Source organism: Sesamum indicum, linkage group LG5, assembly GCF_026168435.1.
Source record: "Sesamum indicum cultivar Baizhima isolate 11 linkage group LG5, ASM2616843v1, whole genome shotgun sequence".
In the NCBI taxonomy this organism is placed as follows: Eukaryota; Viridiplantae; Streptophyta; class Magnoliopsida; order Lamiales; family Pedaliaceae; genus Sesamum; species Sesamum indicum.
In genome coordinates this window covers 15,572,572-15,580,492 of record NC_142661.1, presented here as the reverse complement: position 1 = coordinate 15,580,492, position 7,921 = coordinate 15,572,572, and positions in this window count along the sequence as shown.

Genomic DNA, 7,921 nt, shown 5'->3' with positions numbered 1-7,921 from the left:
TTCATAATTTTTTGGTTAAATTAGTCGATATTTGTATTTGTCTTACATATAATCCAGTTAAATTATAAATTTAGTTCTGTAACTTAAGAAGATTTTGCATTTTAATTTCATAACTTAAGAGAATTGGTATTTTTTATTTTGTACAAATTAATTTACAGAATTAAAATTGCAAAGTTAATTGGGTCATGTAAGTTGTATGCAATTTTTTGATCAAATTAGCCGAATAATAACTAAAATTTTAAAATTATAAAAATAAAAGACTAAATTACAAAAATTAATTTGTATAGAATAAAAAATACCATCTCCCTATATAGGATTTTGTACCTATAGCAACGAATTTGATACCCTATTTTGTACAATAGGTCTGCGGGCCCTATTTTAAAAATTAATTGTAATTATTGTATATTCAGAAAAGAAAGTTGACACTATTTTAACCCATCATACCATTTATTTTGTTGCATCGATAATACTTCAAAGTTCTATTTTCTTTCTTTCATTGTTTTTTTTTTTTGAGATGGAATTTACTGATTTAAATTTTATTTTTATTTATAATATATTTCATATATACTAATATAAAAAAGAAAGACCTTCTATGCTTAAAAAGAGATTTTAATGATGCTGTCACAGCAACTTTTAAATAAAACAATTATATCCTTAATTAGATTAAAAAAATTAAAAATTAATTATAATTACCTTACCACACAAATTATTGTATTGATATTATCTTAAGTTAAGTTTTATTAAAAAAATATTTAATTTATTAATTTATAAAATATAAAAAATTATTTATTATATAGAGCGTATGTCGGAGGCCCAAAATTACAACATCAAGTCTTATATTTATATGATTATTCTTGGCCTCTATAAGCTTTTCCCTGGCAATTCTTTCACTCCGGTCTGCAGTTTCTGACTTTGTCATGGAAACAAGAAAGTCAGCACCTCCGCCCGCCACCTAACCCTATATATAAATCCAAGTACCAAACAGATGAGAGGCACGGTGCTCGTTCCCCTTTTTCTATACACACTCTCTGCTTTTCTTCAACTTCTCTCTTCCACATTATACACATCAATTATATACACAATACAATACGCACGGCATGTTGTCCTCACAGATGGTTATGGATGAATTGTTCGACCTGGACTTGGCCCTGACGATGCCGGAAGACTCAACGGCGGAGGTGAGTAAGCGGCAGCCGGATGCTGAATCAACACGCCACCTGGTCGACGAAATGCCTACGGTGGTTGTGGGCTGTGGTGGGCAATGTAGTGTTTGTATGGAGGGGTTTGGTGGGGTGGGGAAGCAAGTCCACTGCGGCCATGTCTTCCATGAGAACTGCATATCGCACTGGCTCTCCATCCATAATTCTTGCCCTTTGTGCCGCAGAAAAGTTGTTTCCTGATTCATTTGCTGCTCTTCTGATTTTCTTTCTCTCTCTTTTTGTTTGTGTGGGAGTGAAGTTTTATTGAGCTTTTGTCTCAAGTTCATCGTCTTTGTTCCGTGGTAGAATTGTTTTAACTAATTATTAGGGTATATTACAACCAATTTCCTGAAATTTAACATAATTATAAATATCTTCTCATTATTTAAAAAATTATCAATACCTCCTATATTTAAAAAAAATTATGTAATCCTTGGATGGATATTTGAATTTGTTAACTTAGAAATTGATATGATATAAATAGTATTGTTTAATTAAGAACGAAAAGTGTAGTTCTCCTATTCTGTATTTTTAGACTGTTTTTCCAAAATATGGGGATCAATGGAATCACAATCCTTAGAATTATTTGATTATTTTAATTAAAATTATTAAAAAAATCGTGAAATTAGGCTACAGAATTATATCTACAACAGAAATTGAAAGAAAGTTACAGATGACGATATATTATTATTATAATAAATTCGTGATATATACATAAATATATATATATATACATAACTTTTTATAAATAAATGACAACTATAGAACTGGAAAAATAGGCCAAGTCATGTTCATATGACATCTACGGTTCGTCCCCACTTGTCATATTTAGTTGACTAACACACCTCAATACTATTAAAACTCATATATGGTAGCACATTCAATGCGTGTCAACAATTTTAAATCTTTATTATATTTATTTAATTATATATATAAAAGAAAAGCAAAAGTAAAGTAAAGAACGAATTAGAACCGATAATTTCTTAAATAATTTTTTAAAATTTATATGAATAAAATACTATTGATAGAAAAATTCAGAGAGATCGGCAGTATTATTGAGGGTATTTTAGTCAATATATATTTTTACAACCAAACGAGGTTACTTTCACCCCTCGCACTTAATAAAAAACTAGTGATTTGTGGCGCATCCTATGAATGTACGTTATAAATATCATTTAAAATAAAATATTTATAAAATTTTATTTTTTAATAAAGTATATACAGATAAATAAATTAAAATTAAACTTATAAAAAAAATGGTAACAAAAGGGAGATAAAATTAAAAAGAAATAACTATCAAAAGATAATGGGGTGGGATATTAGATGAAAAATTAAAAAATAAAAAAAAAAAAGACGTCAAAGAGGTGCTTTCCCTTACTTAATAAACATGCAAACATCATACCTATCATGTCACCCATCACTTCCAACCAGACATTTTTGCCGAAAAATTTAGGGAGGGTCAAATTTGTTAATTCAGAACTAAATGTATCAGTGTCAAAATCAAACGTGTAATGTCTTGAACCAATTGTGTAAGGCCCTGGATCAAATAAATCAAAATTATAATTATATGTGTGAAGAATCGTCTAATCTACAGGGCTATATATATATAATTATTAAAGATGAAGGATTAAATGTGTCGCATGCTCGTGACTATAATACCCAAAAAAAAAAAAAAATAGTATTCTTTTTCATTTCACTTAAATGCAAAGTCATATTCACATGACATCTACAATTCGTCCTTAGCTGCCTTATCCAGTTGACTAATATTAAAAAATATATAGATGTGAAATTAAATAATTCATAAGATAACAAAATGATGATGTTCATAGTTGAAACCAAATGGTAACTTTTGAGGTGTGTATCTGAGTCTGACTGAGCTTTCAATCAGCATTAGAGATCGTTGGAATTTGGGTAAAGCTGAGCAACATGTAAATGTAATCCCACTTGATAATCAAAGTATGAAAACCTCAATCATCATCACTCACTTGTGATGGACCCTTTTTAGCCTATCTCCTTTTCTTCTCGTGGGGGGCGGCTACCATAATTAATGGATTGCTAGTCATAAATTTAGTCACAGTTTGATTCGATGGTTGCATAATAATTAATTTTGATATAATTATTTTTAAGAAAAATACTTGCAGCGTTTGAATTTATATTTTTATAATTGATTGTATATGCAGATACACGTTATCGTTAAATTTGAAAGCCAATCTCATTTTTGAAATTAAGAAAAATAAAAAATATATAATTTTAAATTTTTTTTCTTTAATTTATTTTTAAGTTGAAAGTTTAAAAATAAATGGAAATAATAAACCTTGACTTTAGAAGTGGAGCCCTCTTAATTGGTGCTGCAATTATTGTGATTGTGAAAGAAAGGGACAAGAAATACAAATACGAGTAGCATTATTTGAAAATTCATAATACTCTCAACTTCTCCTAATTATCAAATTCTAAGTCAAATAGAGTTGGAACAAATAAATCTTAGTTCTGGTTTCTGGTCGCTATTATCCCTTGAGGCCACGTTTACATTGAAGGATTAACATGAATAGTTAAAATAGTATAGTCTGATGTCTTGTTTAAAACTCGATATTAAATGTGAGGTGCGGCAAAAAATATTGTTCCACCTCAATAACTCAACCCACCAGAACGATATCGCTGGCAGTGTAAAATGTAAATGCGCGAATTATGTGACCTAGATCTATCTCAAGATCATGCGGGTCTGCTTGCTTGTGAGATTTATTTTTCATTAATTTAGTCCCTTATGCTAAAATATTTTCTTGATATATAATTGTTTGGAATTAATTTTTTCAAATTATTTCATTGATTTAAAAAAAATTAAAGATATCATATTAATTAAAATAAATCAAAATATGAACTTTAAAAATGATAACGTATGAATCACTAAAATAATTTTTAAAAAATAAACTTAATTAATGATAAATTTAATTAGTTTGTCTTGTAGTGTTAGAAGTATTGGCGCACCATTATCCCTTCAACTATGAAAGCTTTTTGTGCATGGAAGGAATTTTCTCTGAACCCAGTTAGGATTTTGAGTGCGCTTTTTGGTAAAAATTGACAGCCACGTGTTAGAAAAGCTAATAAATCAACATTGTACCCCACTTTTCGAAAATTATACATATACCCCAAAAATATCAATAATATTTATAAATTATTCTCATTTTTTTTACTGCTAACTGTGATTTCTGTAATTATGTAAAAGATAATGATGATTTGTATAAATATATCAAACATCATGTCGTTGTCCGAATTATTTATCGAGTGTAAGGATTTTAAAATAAATAATTTTTTAATTACTAAAATATTTATTAATTAATACAGTTTAGGGTGAAATATCACCAAAATCGTCAACACATCCTTAAAGTATATATAAAGTATACCAAAAAGACTCCTGACGTTTCCAATCGTAATTGTAGCTGTTTAAAAAAGCTTTATGGACCAAAATGCCCTCATTTCAACAGTACAGAAATGGTTGAAGTTAGAGCCTTTTTTCTTGCACCTATTTGCTGATTGTTTGCAGCAGTTATCCATAAAATTTCAACAAATTTGAGAATTATTATGAAACATAATATTTTTATTTTATTCTGAAACAAATTTGTATTTATAAAATCATTTGTTTCCCAACTTTTACTAAAAACTAGATTTCTTGTTTTAAAATCACACGTTTTTTAAAAAGTGATATTTTTTCTTTCTCGTTTTGGGCATTCTCATATTACATACCATCCCCCGACATGTCATGTTGAGTTATTGTTAATTGCTGGCGTGTCATGGACATATATACAAAATGCTGAACGTCATTCGATTTTTGTGGTTTGGCTGTTAGGAATAGACGTCTTTTTGGTACATTTTATTGGTAAATTTTTAATATATTTATTATTTTATGACATAGTATTTTTTATTTACATAATTTAAAATTAAAAGATAGTAATGCATGGTTTTGATAAATTATTCATTTTATCTTTTATTCTTTATATTTAACTAAATAAATACGATAAAAATTTAAATTAAACAACAGGGTGTATGGAATGTGCTTTTACGCCCTAATATATTGACAACCCCACCCACATCGGTTTAAAATCGCATACCACCTTTCTTCAATGTCGTTCAATTCAAACTTCCACAATTACGTACTTTTTTGATAGATTCAATTGCAAGCCTTCACAATTACAACTACGAACTATTCATTGTATCTAATAATGTTAAAATATGCATAAAAGTTACTGTATCAATTGGAACTCATTCAATTCAAGCATGCATTCGTACCCACCCCACCCAACATATATATATATATATATATATATACTATTATAAAAGAAAATCATTTGATCGTACTAACTTTAGATTATCTTAATTTACCCTTCAATTCATTTCTTCTCTTTAAAAATATTTGATCAGATTAGTAATTCCAATATTTTTTTAATAATTTTATAATTTTTTTTTCTAAACTACCCACTACCCCACATTTCTCTCTTACCTTATGTCTCCATATTTAATTATTATAATTTACTCTTTTAATATTTTTTTATTCTCATCATCTCACACCAAAATTCTTCTTATATGTTCGCGGGAACCGTGTGCTTATACACACGTTAAATATAGATTATTTCTTTATAAGGTGATGAAAATTTATATTTGAGGAAGTATCTAATGTTAAAATTTTAAATTTTTTATGTAACTTTTTTACAAATATCAGCATTTTTCTTTCTAATCATAAAAAAGGGGATTAGGTATAAACGATGAATTTTCAGAAGAGGTGTAGATGTAATTTTGAATTTTTTTGGAAAAAATATTCAATTTTACATTTTTAGAGGGGGTTTAAGTGTAATTAATCCTAATAATTAGCATACATGGCCGGTTTACATGATTTTAAAATCTAAATTTTAATTATTATTTTAAAAATATATATTAATTGATTACATAAAATATTTAAAACTTGAAGAAAGTTATTAGAAATTAGATGAAAAGAGTGAGCGTTGGAAGAGAGGAAAATGAAAATTAATAAAATAATTGTAAAACCACAAAATTTTACAGACAAAAGTATTAAGAACTAAAAGAGTGCTCTTCAATTATGTAAAGAGACAGATTCTGTCATATTACAGTAATAATTATTTTACCCTTGTTCATATTATATAATTACCATCGTATCCGTCACATTTTCTTTTTAAGCGCTAAACTTGTTTTGATCGTAAATAAAAAATATGTAATTTTGATCCACTGATATAAGGGTAGTGATAATTTCAATTGAGATCAACTCCAAATTCATAATAAAAGATGTAATTTATGAAAAATAGAAATTTTAGTAGAAAAAAATCTTAACTTGGACGAAATTTGTCTCATGCTCTATAATTAAACTTTCTAGCAAAATTAGAATTTGTTGGACCAAAATTGTATGGTTTATAAGTTAGGAACTTTTTTGTTATAAAGTTTAATTTGGCACTATCCCAAAATATTAAGGGATCAAAATTGCATTTTTCCCATCTTGGATTGATGAAAATAAATTAATCAAAATAAATAAGCTTAAACTTTTGTGATGCATACAAATAATAAAATAAAGGTTAAATTACAACGACTTCCTCTAAAATTTGGCATAATTATGAATATTCTCTCATTGTTTGAAAAATTATTAATATTCTTTGATTTTAACAATTGTCTAGTAATTAACTCAATTTGTTGGTCTCCATTAGGTTTTCATCCATTTTTTGTAGTGAACTAACCAAAATACCCTTATTGACTAAGAACTATAAGTTTACTTATTTAAATAATTTTTTAATTTTTTAACGGACTAAGTGGATATTTTTCTATAATTTTGTCCATCAGGTCTGATATTTTTTTACAAATTTTTATTTTTATTTTAAAAAAAAATTAGAGTAAGATTAAAGTTAACAGTTTCATACTCCATTCAAAAATTACGAAATTTCATCAAACAACAGAAATATTTATAATTTTTTAAATAATAAAGAGATAATAATAATTATGTCAATCTTGAGGTACGTGATTGTAATTTCTTCTAAAATAAAGTATTATATTTATTGCATTTTTAACGACATTATTAAGGATTATTCTTCACCTCAGTGCTTTTCATTCTGGTCTACGGTTCTGACTTTGTTACGCAAACATGAGCGTCAGCACCCTCGCCCGCCACCAAACTCCTATAAATTCAAGTATCAAATCCATGAGAGGCAACGATATTCCTTCCACTTCTTTATACATATACTCTCTGCTTTCTTAAACTTCTCTTCCCCACTATACACATCAATTATATACACACGGCATGTTGTCCTCACAGATGGCTATGGATGAAATGTTCGATCTGGACTTGGCCCTGACGATGCCGGAAGACTCAACGGCGAAGGTGAGTAAGCGGCAGGCGGATGACGAATCAACACGCCGCCTGGTCGACGAAATGCCTACGGTGGTTGTGGGCTGTGGTGGGGAATGTAGTGTTTGTATGGAGGGGTTTAGCGGGGCGGGGAAGCAAGTCGACTGCGGCCATGTCTTCCATGAGAAGTGCATATCGCACTGGCTCTCCATCCATAATTCTTGCCCTTTGTGCCGCAGAAAAGTTGTATCCTGATTCATCTGCTGCTCTTCCAATTTTCTTTCTTTCTCTTTTTGTATGGGTGGGAGTGAAGTTTTATTGAGCTTTTGTCTCAAGTTCATCATCTTTGTCCGTGGTAGAATTTGTTTGGTCTTTTCTACCATTT